Consider the following 22,222-nt stretch of genomic DNA (forward strand, 5'->3'; position numbering starts at 1 on the left):
TGATTCCAATATACAACAATACCATCCTACAACAGACCTCATCCAGTACCCACTAGACAGTGGGGAGGGGGAAGGGCAGAAGCACATGCTCTTCCTTTGTTTGCAAGCCTCATGATCCCTAGGCAAACTCCATTTTGAAAACTCACATTGAAGACTCCCATAATACCATGTAGATAATACCAATATTCTCACCCGCCACAACTGTGTGATATCTTTGGACCAAAACAGTACATTATATTATATACCAGTGTCTAATATTTTCAACTTCCATGATATAAAACACTGATACTAGCCTATGATTACATCCACTATACTATACAAGCTTTTCAGATACTATAACGTTGTATAATACATATAAGCTGATTCCTCTGTAATAGTTAAAATACCAGTATACAACTCATAGTACACAATTCTATCATAATACTGAAATAACACCAAAACTATGATACTATTATAACTATGATCACAACACATGGAGCCGAGTATGTATGTATATCTCAGTACACAATGTTACAGTCAGACCACAAGAATACAACACACATTAAACCTATCTTTCTCAGACTATGCTATTGTTCAAGCACATGGGAAGGAAGGGGGAAAGAGGATACCTATAAACTTAAAATATATATCATAGCCAGCCATATGTATAAAACTGAACCCAAATCACTGCAAACTTTTACATATTGTCTACTACAGATTAACACAAACTAAGGCTAACCAAAGCATTACAGCTTGATAACCTGGCCGTTAACAAAGATTCCACTATGAACCACAATATTAATCACTACATAAATCACTACAAACTATACTAACTACTTAATACATAAGCCATATCCCTTAAAAACATATGATTTCTACATCTTGCCTGTAAGCCATGTGTGGTAGGAGAGACAGTATACTTAGCCTCCAGGTAGATACACAGCCAGTTTCTCCATGTCTCCAAGAGATGGAGGTTGCATCTTCCTAGTCTGGTTGCCACAGTCAGAGTGACCATGTCCTTCAGTTAGTATAATTGAGGTCTGGGGTCTCTTTGTGAACCCAACTCCGCCTTGAACACACCTGATAGGTATGTTCAAAAAGTGGGTGTTTCAATCCTGTCCCAACAGTGAGTCAGCTGTGTGTTTTGATTTTCCCAGCCTCCCACCTGCAAGGTGTCGTACCGAAACAAAGGCATCCCAAACCTTATTGTGTTATCTAGAGCCTCAGACAGGAAACTGTGGCTCTTAGCTAGGGTAAACAAATGCTAATTAGATTGTTTTGTGAGCTGGTTTCTGTGTTACCTCTAAGCTCTGGGAAAATTGTCACATTTCATTTATATATTTTGGTTTTAGCTGTATAAGGAATTAATATTCTATATTTTGTGATTATTATACTATATGTTGATTTTTATATACACACTAACATTTTCCCCCTGTGTGAGTTCAATGACATCTGACAGCTGAACTGACATAAGCTTGTGTATTATCACTATTTTAGTGTATGTGTTATGTGTATGTTCGTTGATCATACAGGTGGTGAGAAGAGAGAGAATTCAGTGGAAATAATCATAATGTAATTTTCACAGTTCAAAATAAAAGGTAATGAAAGGGCGGAGAAGTAACGGTCCTCTCCTGCTTCGCATATGTAGATGGAAAAAACCTTGTTTGAGTGTATGTAAGGAGAAAAAAATCTTTCATATGTGAACCAAACCCTTTCCTAATTTTTATTAACATTTGGAATCAAAAGCCTATAGTTGTCATCTTCGCCACATGGGATGTGGGCGCACTTCTGGAGTGTTGTCATCTTGGACATCTGCTTTGGATGATCCGTATTCTGGTCCTTCCGATCTGTTCCATCTGATCATCTTAGGGTTCGTGTAGTCATCTGCCAGGAATATCGTCTGTCTGCAGCTGGGCCTTGTCAGCATCTAAATAAGAAATTGAGAGATATCAGTACTTTTGAATGGCTCCATCTTTCCTACCAAATCTGATGTCTTGTCTTCCATCCGATCTGTCTACAGTCTTCAGATATCTGTTGTTGACTTGATTTGCCTACATGGATGAAAAACAGATTCTCCGTGCGTTAGCGGTCCCTCCCCACCCACTGTGATCATTTAGAATTTTGTCTGCTCCATATTGGAGTTTTCAAAAATCACATATCATTAACATTGACGAGTGTTCCAGACTCAACTTTACATCGTTTTCTCCACTAGATGGCATTCAAGATCCTACAATGCCTTTGTTTTTCTCATTTCCTATGAAAATCTCCAAAAAAATATCCCTAATCTGTGAAATTCTAAATTTCCAACCTTCAAATACCCATATAACACCCCCCCTTTTCTCCTGACAATAATCTGTGTATCAATTGTTGAGGAGAATCAGGGAAGTCTTGGGCCATTTGATCTACTTTAACCTGCATTCTGATGTTCCGAGAAAATAGAAAGAAATGTTAATGTACATAATACAGGCATGTCAATATGTAACTAAGTCTTATCTATTCTAAACATACAAACTGTTAATAGATATACCCAATTAATTTAGTAATAACAGAAAATCACCTTATGGAACCTGTTTAAATATAAGACCATTTTAAAACAACCTTAAATGTAATTTTTTTCATTAAAAACCCTTAATAATTCAAGGCATTACCACCTCTGCTGGGAAATGGATATGTATTTCCCCTTCTACTACTTCTCCTCCTAAGACCAGTGAGTGTCTCTACTGGTCGTCAGAGGTAAAATATCAAAATTACAACAGGTGTTTTGGGGGAAAAAAACTTACATTCTGATGAGTTATTGTCACTGCAACAATTTAAAACAGTATGATCATATGCATATTTTTATGATCTATGTCAATCCCCCTGTTCTGGTGAATGAAACCTCCACCATTGGGTTATCCATAATACCTACACCACAATTTAACTAGATTTTACAGGGATTTATAAACACAAAAATATCACATTTGTGCATGTTACTATCAATCACTTGAGATCTCTAAGAACTATTCCTTATGACCTGTTACCAATTACAACAGTTCCGATGTAATTTACCACATAAGTCACTTCATGAGAAATACACAGTGTTTTCAGCTATTAATATTTCCAAGATACTACAAAAAAGACCTTGTCCACCCATCTTCCAATTCCTATGAATTTGGTCAGGGGTTGCAATACTTACTTATTACCAATAGGGAATTTTTGAATCCTTTACTCCGATATACATATTTATACCATTATACTTTACGTGTATACACCTGGGATTTAAAAATGAGCAGGATTTTATACCACCTGTCTGTTTTTAACCCATATTATACTATATACAGTCTTAAGAACAATTGCATATATCATAAACATTGCTATAAGTATAAAAGTTAAATCCGTTAGCACCTGAAATCAGTATCATAAGGACGTCTGCTTATTTACTGCAGTAACGACAAATCTAGATTTCCTTATTTCTGCTTTTCATATGATATCCCTACTTCTAAGGAACATCCCATGACCAACGTTCTGAGTATTACGCATATCACATTGTTCTTAATATTTATAATGTAATGTAAATCGCGGTCTAAAAAAATCATATTTCCTGCAGTCATATATACCTACCACATGACCTGTTTACCTAAAGGAAAACAATAATTTAGATATCCTAACATCTGTGGCATCTTAAATGAAATTAGCCATTTTTACCATTATTACAGACTTTGCCAATCTGCGATTTAGTCTTTTTCAACCATTCTGCTTACCAGTATATACAGAACGATTATTACAGGACTCATTGCAAACCTGCCATATGATCCAATTAATCATACCCTGTTTAGCAATACATCACCTGATTCTAGGCTTTACACCGGTGTTACCTATATAGCTGTTACAGACTTGAATAAATGGGTTAAACACATACCTCCCTTTGCGAGTTACTTAATCTATTTACAGAAATCCATATCTATCTGAGTTTTGACTAGTATACAGGGTCAGACTGGACCATAGGGGTACAGAAAACCTCCGGTGGGCCCCACTGTTCCAGTTTGACACTGCTGGTGTATTACTTTTTCCTGTCCGTATTGGTAGAAATGAAGTCCTCAATCCTTACTAGATTGGAGAATTTATCTTACAGATCTGAGATCACCCAGCGAGAGTAGCTAATTCACGCCATTCACAGGTTCTCAGTGCGCACTTCTCTGCTCAAAATTCTCACCGCGTTGCCAAAATTTAGTACCCGCTCAACTATCAAAGACATGCTTCTGTAGGAAGTAATGGTTAGAATAAAAACAACAGAATGCCTTACATCATAAGCAATAATTGCTTTACTGTTATTTTGGGACACATCAAAAATATCCATGACATCTCAGATATTCATAAGGATCTTAAATCTCTTTGAACCTTGCTAACCTTTCCATACAGTTTTCTTACGTATCCTGTCCTATGCCACCAGACCCCAGACACCGGGTCGTCATTGCTTATGCTCTATGCATGTATAGCGACCAACGCTTCATGTGAGCTAAACATGCAAGCTTTCACAGGGCTACTACTAACCACCCTAATATTCCTTGACAAAACACATCAAGTCCCTGATTATCTTAAACAATGTATTATGCATATTACGCAAACCTTTAAATCGTACTCAGTTATAACTGCAAGATTATATGTGGTTTACATGCGATCTAATACACAGATAATACAGTATAACACACCACATGTTATAACTTACTCAGAAGTGAATTTCTTAACCTAAAATAAATAAAAAAACTGCTGTATTGCAAGGATTTTTTAGAACATACAAACTACACACAGATGAGCACATACAAACTCCACACAGAAAATGTTCATATGCGGCACGTATAAACTCCAAACAGGTGAGTACATACAAACTCCACACAAAATTTTCATATGCATGTACAGACTCCACACAGATCACGTGTACAACACAAATACCTCAAAACTTCTGTATTGCAGCCATGTGTGTGTTCAGTAATGCCATATTACACAGATCCCTGTTTTCCAAGATTCTGTGTAAACCCCCCCTTTTGTTCACAATCAGACATTGAGAACAACAGAAGGTAGTGATTGCAAATCATAATTCACATTGGTGCTGTATCCAGCTCCTGTATAAATCATGATTATTCTACTAAACATCATAAAATTTGCCAATTGTAATGTTTGTGACATTATCAGAACACACAACATTGGAACAATCCTGCAATACATTGCAGTACAATAGGTAAAATAATTTTACCATCACTGACATGAATTCCAATTTACGTTCATTTGCTTCAAATATATAAAACATTAATATTTTATAAAAAATTATTATTTATATTTGTGTTTTCTGCGATTAATTATGAATTCTCCAGTACTTTAAAACATACACTGTACATGTGCCAATGTGTAATGTGTGACCTTAATGCACAAGTTTCACTGCAGATATGCTGCAGGGTGAATAAATGGAGTGATATACCGTGAATGTATGTGTGAGAAGTGTACATGCGTGTGTATGGGGGGGTATATGATATTCTGTATGTATATTTTAAGGGATATAAATGTCTTCCTGCACTTCCGGCAGATTATTATCTATAAATAAATTGTGGATTGCAATCTATCAGAGAAAACAATTATTTTTGTGTATATTTGCATGTGACAGTTGTGTGCTTTTGTGTTCCTATGAATGGGGAATGGTGGAGCCTCATGGTAATGCAGCCATGATGTTGTAAAGAAATCTATTGTACCAAGTGTAAGTGTGTTTATTTTTTTGTAGTGTGTTATTGCAGATATGATATATGCAGCACAGAAAGGGTTAATACAGGGTACCTTGAATAACCAGGAGTCACCATTTCTTAGAGCCTGCTGTTCAGTGTAACTTCAGGCCTTGCAATCCTGCAAAATATGCTTGTTGGAAAGAGAAACTGTTACATATCATTCAAAAATGAAAACAAACATACTGTGAGGATTATAATTAAATCAGGCATCGCTGGATTGCCATTCTACAAGTGGCATCCTGTGTACAAACAAAAAAAAAACTAACACAAAAAAAATATGTGGGTTCTCTCTGCTTTTTTTTAATTGTGGGAATTAAAATTGTCGCTAATGATGATTTCCACAATTTTAAAAGCAGACCTGTTCGGGCACCAATGATGAGGGGTGTTTTTCCTTCTTTCTTTTTGTACACACAGGCCATTGCCAGCTCGTTTAATCCCAATATATCTGAAGCAAATATTCTATTTTTCATATAATAACTATCAGGTTATAAGTAACATAAATATATGAACTTCGCAAAGTGTTAACCAGAATTATATACCTTTTAAATCATTTGGATAATTTCCTTTCATAAAGATAACGATGCACACAAAATGTTATAAGTAAAATATTTTTATATTCATCAAATCAATCTTCATAAAATCAATGCTTGTTAAAATACAATATAGACGATACAGAGAGAGAGAGAGAGAGAATAAAATGGTTGTTGAGAGTGTTAGTGGGGGTTGTTGGGACCCTTTGTCCTATTGTTCAAACCGCATGGTCTCTGAACACAAACTCTATTTTGAAAGTCAGAAAAACCCACATTGAAATCTCCCATAATGCCATAGTTAATTAAATATGCAAGCTGAATATCATATGCCAACACATCAGGCAAACACTGCACCATTTAATATTCCAACATGTACAACACAAGCTGATTCCAATATACAACAATACCATCCTACAACAGACCTCATCCAGTACCCACTAGACAGTGGGGAGGGGGAAGGGCAGAAGCACATGTTCTTCCTTTGTTTGCAAGCCTCATGATCCCTAGGCAAACTCCATTTTGAAAACTCACATTGAAGACTCCCATAATGCCATGTTCTCTAATACCAATATTCTCACCCGCTACAACTGTGTGATATCTTTGGACCAAAACAGTACATTATATTATATACCAGTGTCTAATATTTTCAACTTCCATGATATAAAACACTGATACTAGCCTATGATTACATCCACTATACTATACAAGCTTTTCAGATACTATAACGTTGTATAATACATATAAGCTGATTCCTCTGTAATAGTTAAAATACCAGTATACAACTCATAGTACACAATTCTATCATAATACTGAAATAACATCAAAACTATGATAATATTATAACTATGATCACAACACATGGAGCCGAGTATGTATGTATATCTCAGTACACAATGTTACAGTCAGACCACAAGAATACAACACACATTAAACCTATCTTTCTCAGACTATGCTATTGTTCAAGCACATGGGAAGGAAGGGGGAAAGAGGATACCTATAAACTTAAAATATATATCACAGCCAGCCATATGTATAAAACTGAACCCAAATCACTGCAAACTTTTACATATTGTCTACTACAGATTAACACAAACTAAGGCATAACCAAAGCATTACAGCTTGATAACCTGGCCGTTAACAAAGATTCCACTATGAACCACAATATTAATCACGACATAAATCACTACAAACTATACTAACTACTTAATACATAAGCCATATCCCTTAAAAACATATGATTTCTACATCTTGCCTGTAAGCCATGTGTGGTAGGAGAGACAGTATACTTAGCCTCCAGGTAGATACACAGCCAGTTTCTCCATGTCTCCAAGAGATGGAGGTTGCATCTTCCTAGTCTGGTTGCCACAGTCAGAGTGACCATGTCCTTCAGTTAGTATAATTGAGGTCTGGGGTCTCTTTGTGAACCCAACTCCGCCTTGAACACACCTGATAGGTATGTTCAAAAAGGGGGTGTTTCAATCCTGACCCAACAGTGAGTCAGCTGTGTGTTTTGATTTTCCCAGCCTCCCACCTGCAAGGTGTCGTACCGAAACAAAGGCATCCCAAACCTTATTGTGTTATCTAGAGCCTCAGACAGGAAACTGTGGCTCTTAGCTAGGGTAAACAAATGCTAATTAGATTGTTTTGTGAGCTGGTTTCTGTGTTACCTCTAAGCTCTGGGAAAATTGTCACATTTCATTTATATATTTTGGTTTTAGCTGTATAAGGAATTAATATTCTATATTTTGTGATTATTATACTATATGTTGATTTTTATATACACACTGTAACATATGGTCATCTGTTATGTTATAGGGTAACATGGTAATCCAGTCACCACCCATTACATAACAGCATGTGTTATCATGAGCAAATAAATTATTTTCACAAACTGCAATAGATCCCAGCAGCCCTAGGGGCCCCTGTATGTTGTATGAATTCCTATTAATCTTTATACCCTAATGTCGCTATTTAGCGTTGTGTACGCACAAGAAATAATTGCTTTCCAGACTTTGATTGTGGTTCCAAAGCACAAAAAGATATTATTCACATAAAAGCATATAGTTACACGCCTTGATCTATAACACAATTAGCGCAAAGGTTATACAAAATACAAGGTACAGTCGATACATACGCATGCGCTCTGGATCCAGATTTCCCGGCATCAACTATGAAACCTCTGCCAACAGAAAGATGACTAACTACCAGATCTAGAGTGCTTGCATATGTACCCTTGCAGAGATAGGCAACACAATAGAACGAGTTGGCATAATCCCATCGGTTCTTCTGTTACGATACAGTTCATAGGTCAGTTTGTATTGTAATAGTTCAGCCCTCCAACAGCTCTTTGTGTGTATTTTCCCGCCGAGGAACAAGTCTAAACTGGCTAATAAACATTACATTACAGAGTACATTTCAATGCCTATCTCTATGATCAATAACTTGCAAACGCATATTGCGATTTCCTTGCCGATGGAACCGGAAGTCTGCAAATAAACAATGGTTTAGAATGGCACCAAACATGGTCTGCTTAACATGTACTAAACCTTAGATACCAAATATATGTATTTCACAATAGAATTGATAACGTATAAAACCTCTAATATTAACCTTAATGCTTAGGGAACCTTTTTATAAGTTTTGGTATGTGTAAGTGTAAGGATATTGCGTGTAGTCGCTAATATGCATGGTGCGTTTTATGTGCAGAGTGTTTTAATAAACAGCGCAACTGTGCGCTGTGCGTCTTGTATATTATATGTATGATTAAATGTGCGTATGGGGTATGGTAGGACTTCTAACAATATGCAATAGTAATGCAGTCGCACGATGCTAATAATAGCATATTAGCATCGCACACAATGGTTTCATGCTGACGACGTAAGATGGCGTCGTCAGGGGCAACATAAAATGGCGTCGCCCGATATTAACTTGAGATCTGGTCTCAGCCAATCATCCGGCTTCGACAGTCCACCTTTTGATAGCAAACAATACGCTATCACACTCTGGTCTTAAATTAAAAAATTTTATTTTTTTTTACACTGACATTATTTAATGTTATATTATGGGATGGCACAATGTGGTCATTAAACCATCAATAATGTGTCTCTGGGAGGGACATAAAACTACCCTTATACGCACACCGCGGATCTTGGAAGATCATGGGAAAGATGTGGGGATGCACCTAACCTATAAAGGAAGTTTTGAAGGGGATAGGGACTTACATTATTTAGGATGTTTAAGATAACATTTAATAATACATTTCATGCATGGCTAAATCTATACATCATCTGATGGTACATTCTAGTTCAGGGTTGTAATACAGTTCTTCCTTGACCTTGGTATCCATAATATCATTGCTCACCACCATCATCTCGGTTTCTTGGTTCGCCCTTGTGCACTTTCCACACTTCAATACATTAGGAACACACCTGACACATAAGCCAATTACTAAGATGACAATCAGTATAAGGATCAGGAGCTTACCCACAGTGGCAACCAGTTCCTGGACCCATTCTCCTAGACCGGAGAACCATTTCACAGGGTTCAACCAAGTGAACCACTCTTATACCTTCTACTCTACTTCAATCAGTGAAGCATTATGGTTCTTCCGAAATTCCCATTTTAACTGCAGAATTTCATCCATCTTCCGGTCTATCACCTCCCTGGGGTCACTAGTGCTATTTGTAATATATGTGCAGCACTTGACACCAAATTGGGTGGCCAAAGTCACACAGTATCCCCCAGTGACAGATGTTAAATAATTTACACTAGCCTATGTTGCATAAGTTCTTTCTTATAAGCTTGTAACTCCCTACCTGTATACCTAAACGTGTCATCATACATGTCGGTGATATTATCTATCAATTTAGCAAGGTCTTGAATATACCTGAAATTTAGATTACTCCGAGCGATCCTGGTGGAAGCCAATGCTACTAAAACTTGAAAGCCAGTTGTTTCACTAATCAATTGTGTGGCTTTATGTACATCACTAGGTATCATGTTTCTCTTGTCACGGTGTTCATAGTGCATATGAAGATATTGGGATGGTGTGTTTTTATGGATACCAAGCATATAACCATGTGTAAGGGTCATAACTTCTGGAACTACTCTTCCTAGGTAGCATAAACCTTCTGAACTTGGAGAGAGCCACTTATATGCTTTCCTTCCACATATAAAATACACATCATCAGGGAGTACATAAGGGATAGTAAACATCATTATCGTCAAACACATTTCCCTAGCCAGTGATCCTATTTCAGGTTCTCCCATTTGACTCATACAAGTTTCTGGTTGTACTACCTTGGTACAGTACCCTTCTGGTACCCTACCAACCATTTCCTTGGTGGAACTTGGTGTATATTTATACCAGAAGTGTCTTCCACCTGTTCTAATTGTACGTAAAAGTTCAAAATTTATAGGTTAATTATCAGCTCTTGGTGAGAAGGTCACCTCCCAAATTCCTTGTTTGTTGAGGTTGGTGATGTTCAAACATAAAAGTGATCTATCTACTTGGTACTGGAGGAGTTTAAAATGAGGTGGTTTGGACATAAGAAATTTGCCATCCAGTACATCCCCTCTTCGCAATTCTAAAACCTTAGAGACATTCAATGGGAATGGCACTAACCCTATATTATGTTGTCCTTGAGGCATGTGAGAGCATACCCAACAGTCAGTTTGGTTTAAAACTTTGCCCACCATGGTATGATAATCCTCTAAAGGATACCCACCCCAATACGGGTTATACTTAGGCTGACACCATTGGATGCATCTCTCATCGACTAGGGACCCACAAAACTCACACATACAATAATCCTCAGACGATAGACCTTCACACTGTCTCCTAGTTTCCAAAATAATAGATCTCTTAACAATTACTGTACTGGGTTTGGTCAGATACTCCCCCGATTGGTTTAGCACTCCTTCTCCCAACTCCACTCCATCAATATCACCATCAGCTCCCCTCTCGGTCATCTGTCCTCTTTCACAGAATCCCGAAACAAACTAGGATGATGAAAACTCTGGAAGACACAAATGTAACCCCAGCACACCACTCCATTTCTGGAACAATAATCTACAAATTTCTTTAGCTCAGATGTCTCACTGCAACTTTTAACCCTTCCGGAACAGGCTTGCAATTGATAGGTCTACATTATCTGCCTCGACCCCATCTTGTCTCTCAACCGGTTGGTTGACCTTCTTACAGTGAGTGGAATGGACCCACGTATCACTCTCTGCCACTTTCAAGGAAGTTGTACTCGTCAGTAACACTTGATATGGACCTTCCCTCCGATATGTCAAACAACCTGAACGCAAGAAATTTCTGATCATAACAAATTCTCCAGGTTCAACATCATGAGTTTGTTTCTGGCATATCATGTGACAACAATTTCAGTTTCTGCTGTTGCTTCAACTGTTTACTCATTGTTAGAAGATACCTTAGTTACCCTCCTTGTTACTTTTCAGATCTTCCTGTGGACTTATAATCAAATGAGGTTGTCTACCAAACAGTACTTCAAAGGGGGACAGATTAAGAGGGGATCTGGGAGTTGTCCTGATTCTATGAAGGACTAGTGGTAGGGCTTCTGGCAATCTCAGTCCAGTTTCTGCCATGATCTTACTCAGTTTATTTTTAATAGTACCATTCATCCTCTCCACCTTGGCGCTGGCTTGTGGTCGGTAAGGGGTGTGATGTCTACTATTAATACCAATCAACTTACACATGTTCTGGAAGACATCACCTGTGAAATGAGTACCCTTATCACTTTCAATAATTCTAGGGATACCATATCGGCATACAAACTGCTGAACAATATTTTTAGCAGTAAACACAGCAGTATTAGTGGCAGCTGGATATGCCTCAACCCAATTAGAAAACACAGCTGTACAAACTAATACATACTTGAGATTCCTGCAGGGTGGTAATTGGATTAAATCAATTTGTATTACCTGAAAAGGTCCGTCTGGAACGTGGGATGGCTCGGTTGGTATTGTTTTTCCAATGTTCTTCCACAAGTATGTCAAACAAGGCATTGCCCTCTTTTCAGCTTGGGAAGAGAAACCTGGTGCACACCAATACGCCCTTACCAACTTGCACATACTTTGCTTTCCCAGGTGAGTCAGACCGTGCGCTGCCAAGCTTGATTAATATGCCTTGGGAGCCACCGGCTTACCTTGTCCATCTCTCCAGAGGACTCTTGCCCACATCCCTTGGTTCTCCAGACTGCCTTTTCCTGATTGGAACACAAATTTTGCATCTCAATTAAATTATGCATATCAATCATTTGGAAAACCATCATCATTTGATTAATTGGCATGTTTCATTTGGCAGCTTCGTCTGCCCTGTTATTGCCCAGTAACACCGGATCTTCTTCACATGTATGGGCTTTACACTTAATGATGGCCACTACCTTAGGCATTTGGATAGCTGTCAGTAGTCCTTTTATATGTTTTGAGTGTGTGACTGGTGTGCCTGCTGCTGTCATAAAATTTCTTAGATGCCATAGAGCACCAAAAGTCAGTGTAGATATTAGCAGATTTACCTTCACATGCTCTCCTTAGAGCCACCAGCTCCGCCACTTGGGCCGAGTGAGGTGGACCAAGGGGTTCGGCTTCTATGATTTTTCGTCATTTACAACAGCATAACCTGTACATAACTCTCCAGTGTCAGTTTGTCTATGACAACTCCCATCCGTGTAAAATGTCACATCTACATTTTCTAAAGGTGTATCACGTATGTCAGGTCTTGCAGTATAGTTCTGATTTAAATATTCCATACAATCATGTGCATCAGTAGACCTGCAAAACTCACCTTCCGCCAGCGACTCACCTCTCTCCACCCTTTGTGCATCCTGAGGCACATATGGTAGAATAGAGGCCAAAATATGAAAATTCTGTCAATGTCCCAATATTTATGCACCTGACTGTACTTTGCTGGGTTTAACGTACTGCACCATTTAATGGTGATGTTTGCAAGTGCTATTGGAGCTAGTTCCCATTTTGTGAACATAGCTGAGGAGACATGTCTAGTTTGGGCAGAATTCAGCAAAGCAGATATTGCATGTGGTGTATAAACAATCATATCATGGCCTAATACTACATCCTCACTCTTACTGACCAATAGAGCAGTTGCTGCTACACTTCTTAAACACGTTGGGAGTGATTTTGCCACAGTGTGCAATTGTGCACTGTAGTATGCTACAGCCCTACTGGCTTCACCATGTTTTTGTGTGAGGACTCCTGCAGCGCAACAGTCAGCTTCCGTACAATACAAATCAAAAGGTTTTTCATAATCTGGTATTCCCAATGCAGGTGCTCTTGTCAGACTATCCTTAAGGTTAAGGAAAGCCTGCTCTGTTTCCTCTGTGTGTACGACACGATCGGGCTTTGAGGAAGAGACTAAGGACCTCATTCAGAGTCGGTCGTTGCGGCCGCACGGTCGTAAGGTAAAAGGGGCCGGATATGCAAATGAAGCGCTCGCAAGTTGCGTCGTTAAGATGGGATCGTTAGCTGGACGAGCGAGGGGAGGATGCGGCCGTAAGACTAAAAATACAGCCCCTTCTCTTTCCCATTACACATCATCTCTGGGCATATAAGGATTAATCAAGACCATCGGAGCTGGTCGTAGACCTTAAGGTTGACCATACCTTCTCTTAAGCACTACGATCAAATCAGTGTAAAAATCTCCCATATGCCATGACACTACTTAGTTAATTATGCACTCCCATAAAACGCCATTTGCATAGTCAGGCACGCCTGCGTTCGGATCTCCACACCCCCATTCACAAGCACCTTCCCCTGTTGCCACCCACAAACACCTCATCCTGTCACTCAAACTAACGACCTGGCCAAGTTGAAGGAGAGAGCAATTTCTGATCGTAATAGCTAGTTTGCGCACGCGCATTGCGAATTTTACGCATGCGCAGTTTAGCAAACATCGGTGGCGTACGACTGTGCAGCCGCAACGACCGACTCTGAATGAGGTCCTAAGTCCTGTAATGGTAAAGCCAAAATAGAAAAACCTGGGATCCACATTCTGCAGTATCCACACATTCCCAAGAAGGTACGGATTTGCTGTTGGTTCTGCGGCAGTGTCATGGGCCCTCATTCAGAGCCGCACGTTAACAACAGTACGCTCGTTGCGTTCCGATGTTGACTAACCGCGCATGCGTCGGTGTTACACTGCGCATGTGCGTACGGCAGATTGCGAGTTTTTTTTCTCTCGTTCCTAAAATAGCGTACAGGAAGTGACATGTCAAATGTGATTGACAGAACAGGGCGTTTTTGGGTGTTGACGGGGGTGGAGATGAAAAAACGCAGGCGTGGCGAGGCGTTTTTGGGGCGTACATACATTAGCAGATGCGAACGTCAAATGTGTTCGGACCGTCTCATACGTCACTGGAACATCCGCTTTCCCTTCAAAATGCTCGCACAGCTTAGGGTCAGGATTACTCGACCACATTGGCGATGGCCTTCTCCTCCGTCCCGTGACTCAAGGATGGTGCTGCGATTAATCGCGGCTGGTCAGTAAAGTAATTAGTGTTGGATTGAAAACCGGCTTGGTATGTGTTTGGAAAGCAGTTTATTGGGATAGCACAAAAGCGTACGCAGGTGGAAATCAGAGCTGCTAATGTCATGATTACACAATCAATTAGCGTACATTTTTGGTGTTTTATTTTGGCCACAATTTGTTGGTTATGGCCTATTGTAACAATAATGTCATCATGTTTTAATTAGCTCCCCTTTTTTTTGGTTTACTGTGGAATTTGCATCGCTATGTGATTTTTTAAACGTTCCTTAAAGAGGCCTTTTTTTTTTTTTAAGAGGGTCAGTTTTTGCCTTTAGGGCCAGGATTAAATGTAACCCATTTGTACAATAATGTCACAATACAATGTCAGTTTTTTGTTTTAAATTTATTGTTTAAACACAAACAAATTGGCCTAATATTTTGTTGCCTTTTTTTGTGGCAAAGATATTTGTTAAAAAAAAAAAAAAAAGCCATAACTGGTAACATAAACGTAAATACCAAATTTAAAAAAATTTCACAAGAAAGGAGAGGGAAGTTTTGACCAGAAAGGAATATGAGCCAAGCACAGAAGGAGTGTGGGAAAAGTCGCCATTGCTGTCACCGTTTTCTAGCCCGTTTGGCTGGGTGAGGGTGGGCGCCAGACCGGGTCCGGGATGCCATCGGGCTGGCCTGTCCAGAGGCAGATGTTGTGGCCTCTGGACTAGGCACAGGGCTAGGCACATTTGGAGGATTGGCTGATGTTGTGCCAGAGGTGGAGGATCCGGATGTTCCGGCAGGAAGGGAGGTCGGCTCCACCATGTGCTGGCGAACGAGCTGCTCCAGGGCATCGGCGATGCGGATGTTGGCCCTGGTATTTTCCGCCAGGGCCTGAGCAATGGTCACGTTGGCCGCAGCATTTTGCTCCAGGGCCTCAGCCACCCGTATCAGACTGGCATCCATCCTCTGCAGAATCTCCGTATGGAAATCCGATTTAAAATTGAGTTCTGTGAGGAGGCCCACTGCCTGCGAGGGGGCACGCCCTGGACTGGCTTCTGCAGGGTCCTCAGCCGGATGTACTGGTTCCTCCCCTGCAGAGCCAGCAGAAATTCTGCGGCCAAGGCTCCCCTCTGGAGAAGACTCAATGTCTCTGTTAAGAAAAATGCGAAAAGACTCACATTAGAATCTACATATTGGCACAATAGCATTTCAGAGTTGGTGACATCACAAGACTTACCTTGGCCAACATGAGGAGCCGCAAAGTCTGGCATGTCCGTATCCATGTTGGACACGCCAAACACCTCCACAGCCTGCACACACCCCTGTGCCAGCTCTTCTAAGTCTGTCAACTCCAATGACACAGGGGTGGGACCCCCACCTGTCCCCCTTGCATGCCTAGCCCTGTCGGCAAGTTTTTGCTTGAGACGATATTTGAAGTCTGCCCATCTGTGGAATGAAATTGGAACCATTATCCTTTTTTTTACAATGGGGTTTGTTTATAGGATGGGAAAGTGTTTACTTACCGCCGTTTGACATCCCGGGCTAGACGGACATAATCACCCACCCTATTGACAGCAACGGCGACCTCCTCCCACATTCTCCACTTCTGGCTTTGGCTCATATTCCTGGCTGCCTGGGGCAGGATGTCAACGCACTTCTGGATCAAAACCTCCATCTCCTTGCTTGTGAAATGTGGCTGCCTTTTTTTTTTGGCAGCTTTGGCGGGTTGACTGGGGCCAGCAGTCTCTTCCATGTCATCCTCCTCACCTATTTGGGTAAATATGCAGATTTAGCCACTTCACAACTTGCACAATATTATGTTTTAAAAGAATCATTGAGACAAAATGCATGAAGGCCTTACCGCCGGAATTTTGGCCATTGTTTCCCTGGTCTGAAGCCATGTCTCTGCTTCCAGAATGAAATCAACCAGAAATTAAATGTGATTTCGTGACGTATTTATACATGCGTCCTTAGTTTGCGGCCGCATCATTGATTGTGCGTCCCTATGATTCATCCTTAATTTGTGCGGGAAAATAAACACTATTTATGGCTTGGTGTGTGTGGAGTCGAGGTTGCGTTGTTGGATTGTTGGCGGTTAAGTTGGTTGGATTTGGTTGTTTGCGGTTGGAGGATTTGGCGGTGTTTGTATTTTTTTTGTTTTGCTACAGTTGTTTGGTTTTCCGTTCGCATTTTTTTGGTTTATTTTTTGCCATCGTTTCCTGATTTGGTAAGTTTTGTGCAGTCTAATTTGTGGCCAATTGGTGTCTACTTCTGGTTTTTTGTTTTATATATTTTTTTTTACACTAATTTCATCTATTTTAGTTTGTTTTGGCTTTCGGACCCAAAGACCTTTTTGTTGGAAATCTTATATATTCGATTTTGGTAAGTCCATTATTTTTCTTGCATTTGCGAACTAATTAACGCATTTTTGACTGTTGGTGTAGTGACTTGCATTTGCGAACTAATTAACGCATTTTTGACTGTTGGTGTAGTGACTTGCATTTGCGAACTAATTAACGCATTTTTCGAGGCTTATTCATCATGTAAACCAGTTTTGCTTTTCCCTTTTCCATTTTTGGGGTCCATTTGACCCCTATTTGACGTACGGTGTGCAATGTCGTTTTCATCGATGGCCAAATGTGTGTTTCGCCTATTTTATGTGTTGGCTTGCACCAATTTGACAAACATAAAATCACCCTCTAAATTTTTGATGTCTCATTTTTGGCTTTTTTACAGTTTATACGTATCATGACAATACCCCGGCATGTAAGCAGCTATGGATGGTATCATAAAGCTAAGTTGTTTTATGTTACTTTTGGGGTGGCTCAAAAGACACATTGTAAACTTTGAATTTCAGGTAGATCTGGGGCGAATTGTTCTGGCCCTGCTCCCGGAAGACGACCAACCTCAAACTCGTCCCAGGCGTAGGCATCGTAGGCATGCAAGGCCCCAGATATTTCGAACACGTGTCACCCTTTTTGGAATGCCCGATGATGAGGTTTTAAGACGCTACCGTCTACCTCCCAAAATCATCATAGACACTCTCTCATTAATAGAAAGTGATCTTGAGCGGCAAATTGACAGTCCAACAGCAATACCACCACTGACGCAATTTATGGCAGTGTTACATTTCTGTGCCTCAGGATCGTTTCAAACGGTGGGAATAGTGGCGGGCATCTCCCAATCCTCCTTTTCCCGGATCCTGAGGGCAGTGATGGAGGCACTTTTCAAGCACCTCCATCATTTTATTAAAATGCCTTTGGATATGGGTGCCCTTAGTGTGGCCAAGGCCAATTTTTACCAAATAGCTGGCTTCCCACACATCATAGGGGTTGTGGATGGTACTCACATACCACTTCAGCCTCCAGCACGGCTGGAGGCAATATTTAGAAACCGTAAACACTATCACTCCCTGAATGTAATGGTGGTATGTGATGCCTCCCTCCAGATCCTGTCCCTGAATGCTAAATTACCAGGAAGTGCTCATGACTCCTTCGTCATCCGGCAATCAGGGATATGGCAGAAATTAACCAACCTACAAGCTGGTGATGCGTGGCTTCTGGGTAAGTGGAGACCTTTAGTACATAACAATGTTAAGCTTGATACACAGTGTTCCTGATGTTGTCTATTTTTTTTCACAGGAGATAGTGGATACCCTTGCATGTCCTGGCTGCTCACTCCTTATTTGGCTCCCACACCAGGGCCACAAAGTGCGTATAATTCCGCACTTACAGCCACCAGGCAAGTGGTGGAGCGCTGTATCGGCCTTTTAAAAGGCCGATTCAGATGCCTCCACCGCTCTGGTGGCGAGCTCATGTATGTGCCGGATATGGTGTCTAAAATTGTGGTCCTGTGTGGGATATTTCACAACATTGCCATAAGGAGTGGTGTCCCAATGCAGCCAGAGGATGCCTTACCTGAGGATGGCCCCCCCGAGGTTGGTCGGAGGTCAGTATGTGGGGGGCCATACGCGATGATGTGGTGGCCAGATTTTTTAGGTAAGTTGTTACAAAACTACAGTGTTTATACCTAATGTGTTTGTGTTTGTTTGCGAACATCTAATTTTGTGTTTTTTTTCTCACCATCTTCTGTTTGTTCACATAATCTTTGGCACTCCAACGCTCACTACTTCCTGCTACCCTTACCAAACCTGGATCTGGTCCTTTTGGGCATATATTCTGGAACCCATATCGCAACGCCATGTTTGTGGAATCATGTTGGCATGGTCCTTCGTCAACCAGTTCTTGATTTTTTGTTTTGATTTAATTATTTCTTGGTATGTGTTGTATTTGAATTTATCACTGTGTTCTTTTTTTGGGAGTGACCACTTTGTTTTCTCTGTTATGTTGTGAATAAATGTTTGGAGAGTGAAATGGTCTTCCTTTTTTGGGACGTTAACAGCAAGTGTAACCAGGTTAACACAAGTTACATTTGACTAAGGGGTAATCCAGTACTGACGCCAGTTGAGCTAAACTGAAATATGTTTTCAGCTTCCCAACCCACACCAAAAGGAAGCCTGGCCCAACCTTGGGATTTGTAAGATTGGCCTAAGCAGCTTGCGCACCAACTAGGAACCTGTAAAATGTAGAAATATGTAATTGACACTACACCCAAAAAGGGAAATGACATTGTTACTGTTATGTGTTTCTTGTGTCTGTTTGACATACAAAGACAAAACACAATCTAACTTTTAAAAAAGGGAAATCCTTGCAGGAACAGTCTACTTATGTCATGCTAAACTATCTTGGTTTTGGATTTAAAAAATGAGCCAGAACGTATATTTGTCTGAAAAAATTTATTTTGAAAAGTTAACAAAAATAAAAAAACTACTGGGGAAGGAGGCCAGACAGCCGGTCGAGGGCCACAAGAATGCCAATTACATGTTGGCGCATCTGGCCAACACAATCCGCCACCTCTTGCCGACGCCTCTGTTCCTCTGTGGGTGAGAAAAGTGTGTGGGTTAATACAACAATAGGGAATCCACATTAAAAAAACAAAAACACAACAAAATCACTCCTAAACCTAAAAAAAAAAAAAAAAAAAAGGGGGTGCTGCCAAAAATACAAGGCCTATGTACAAATTCCCACAGGTGTGATATGTGTATGTTGAAATCACCAGGAAGAGGTAAAGGCAAACTGCAAAATCACCAAAAGTCAAGCCACAAAAACACGAAGAAAGGCACGACACATGATTACATACAAACAGTTTGTGCTTTTAAAAAAAAAAAAAAAAAAAACATACCGGGAGCCAAAACGGGAGCTCCGGAAATGCCTCCATGATCCTCCTCGGAGGATCCGTCATTCCCCAAAGAATGGGGAGGAGTTATGATGGACTCCGGGGAGGGGGTAATTGGAAGAGGGGTGGGTGGAGGAGAGGGGGAAGTGGGACGGAGGGGAAGGAGGCCCAACATTTCCGGGAGAGGGTCTGGGAAGGATGGGGAGGAGTGGAGAATAGGGGAAAGATTTGGGGTGGAGTGTTGGCTGGGGGTTGGGGATAGTGGCCGGGAACGCCGTCTGGACGGACGGTGACGGCGGAGTCTTGGCTGTCCCCCTAAAATATGTCAAAGAAATTGCGGTTAGTTTATGGACAAATCCGGGGACCAAAACTAAAAAAAAAAAAACAACCCAAAAAATAAGCCAAATAGGAGTAGAATGAATAAATCAGAAATAGAGGGAAAACATGCACACGCAGATATGAGTACAAATAATAAATAGGACAGACAGGAAAACATGCACACGCAGATATGAGTACAAATAATAAATAGGACAGACAGGAAAACATGCACACGCAGATATGAGTACAAATAATAAATAGGACAGACAGGAAAACATGCACACGCAGTTTGCCCCACAAACACAAACATTAAAACCACAATACATAACACTTACTTTCCTCGATCTGCATGCGAAAGCATGCCAGCAAGCGGGGCGTTCGCCGTTGCAGGTCGGACCACCTGCGCTCCAGCTGCCCGATGTTGCGGCGTGAGCCGAAGGACCGCAGGCGGGACCGTGCCTCCGCATACGCGGAGCGCTTCTGCCGGTTGGTGATGGGTTGAGGTTGGCTGGTGATCCGGCGATCCATGACCTCCGTAAGCACCAGCAGCTCGCGCCTGGTGAATGCGGAGGCTCTCATGATGGCAATGGTGTTTTTCTTAAAAATCATTTTTGATAAAGTGTGTAAAAATTTACTGATTGGCTAATGTATTTTGGAAATTAACAGGAGCTATTTTATTGGTTAGTGTATGAGTCATGTGTTCGACAGGGCCAGAAATCTCTGGAGAGTTATGATAGGCTTGATGCAGTGACATGCGTAAGCAAATTTAAATAAAGAAATGAACCCAGGGAAATATGCGGGGATCCACAGCAATAGAACAATTGTTTAATTGTGGTTCACATGTTTTTTGAACAATAAAAGCGAATGTTTCATCCGTACGTATTCTGCGGGTAAACACAAACACGGACAAGAGTAAAGTTTCTTGCATTGTGTGGAAAAAAAAAAACAATTAAGCTAATTGATACATTGATTGGCATGATACGATTGATGGAGGTAGGCAGAATAAAGGAGCAGGTAATCGACATCTGACAAGGCCACTTCCTGTTTATACTTGTGCGTGCGTTCCTTTCAAGCCATTTCGGGGATGTACGCTCGCTATTTCGTACGCTCGTTAGTTAGAGGAGGGGTCGTCAGAGTTTAGGGAGGAATTTTAGATGCGAACGAAAATACGAGCGAGCCATTGAATTTAAATATTTTTGTACGTACGCCTAACGTACGTGCGCCCGCTTGCGAGTGGGTCTGAATGAGGGCCATGGTCTGTATGGCCTGGATTCTGTCAGTAGTCAGATGACGTAATCCCTGGGTTAGACAGTGTCCTAAGTATTTAACCCTGGACTGGCATGGCTGTAATTTGTCCTTAGCAACCTTGTGTCCTGTTTGCGAGATGAAGCAATAAAAGTTTAGTATAATTTAAACATGACATAAACGAATCAGAACACAATAGTAAATCACCCACAAATTGTACTAGAACACATCCATTGGCAGGTTGAAAAGATTGTAAACAGTCATGTAAGGCCTGGGAGAAGATACTGGGGCTGTCTATGAAGCCCTGGGGCAATCGTGTCCATGTGTATTGTACCCCCCTGTATGTAAATGCAAATAGGTACTGACAGTCAGGATGAAGAGGGACAGAGAAGACAGAACAGAGGTCAATTACAGTAAAATGGGTTGCAGTTGGTGGGATCTGCATGAGAATGACAGATGGATTTGGCACTATAGGAAATTGGCTCTCAATTACCTTATTAACCCCTCTAAGGTCCTGTACTAATCTTTAGCCCCTCCCCCCAGCCGAATTCACTGGAAAAATGGGACTATTGGCTACACTTGCTATACGGACTAAAATTCCCTGTTGCAATAACTGCTCAATTATGGGATAAACTCCTAACTCTACCTCTGGTTTTAATGGGTAC

At 40.7% G+C, this 22,222-nt stretch overlaps 1 pseudogene; it reads left to right on the forward strand.

Moving 5' to 3' along the window:
• The window catches only part of LOC148514965 (uncharacterized), a 33,554-nt pseudogene that overhangs the window by 4,319 nt on the left and 7,013 nt on the right, over window positions 1–22,222 (forward strand).

The sequence above is a fragment of the Taudactylus pleione genome, unplaced genomic scaffold (assembly GCF_031769625.1).
Source record: "Taudactylus pleione unplaced genomic scaffold, aTauple2 ptg000256l, whole genome shotgun sequence".
Taxonomy (NCBI): domain Eukaryota; kingdom Metazoa; phylum Chordata; class Amphibia; order Anura; family Myobatrachidae; genus Taudactylus; species Taudactylus pleione.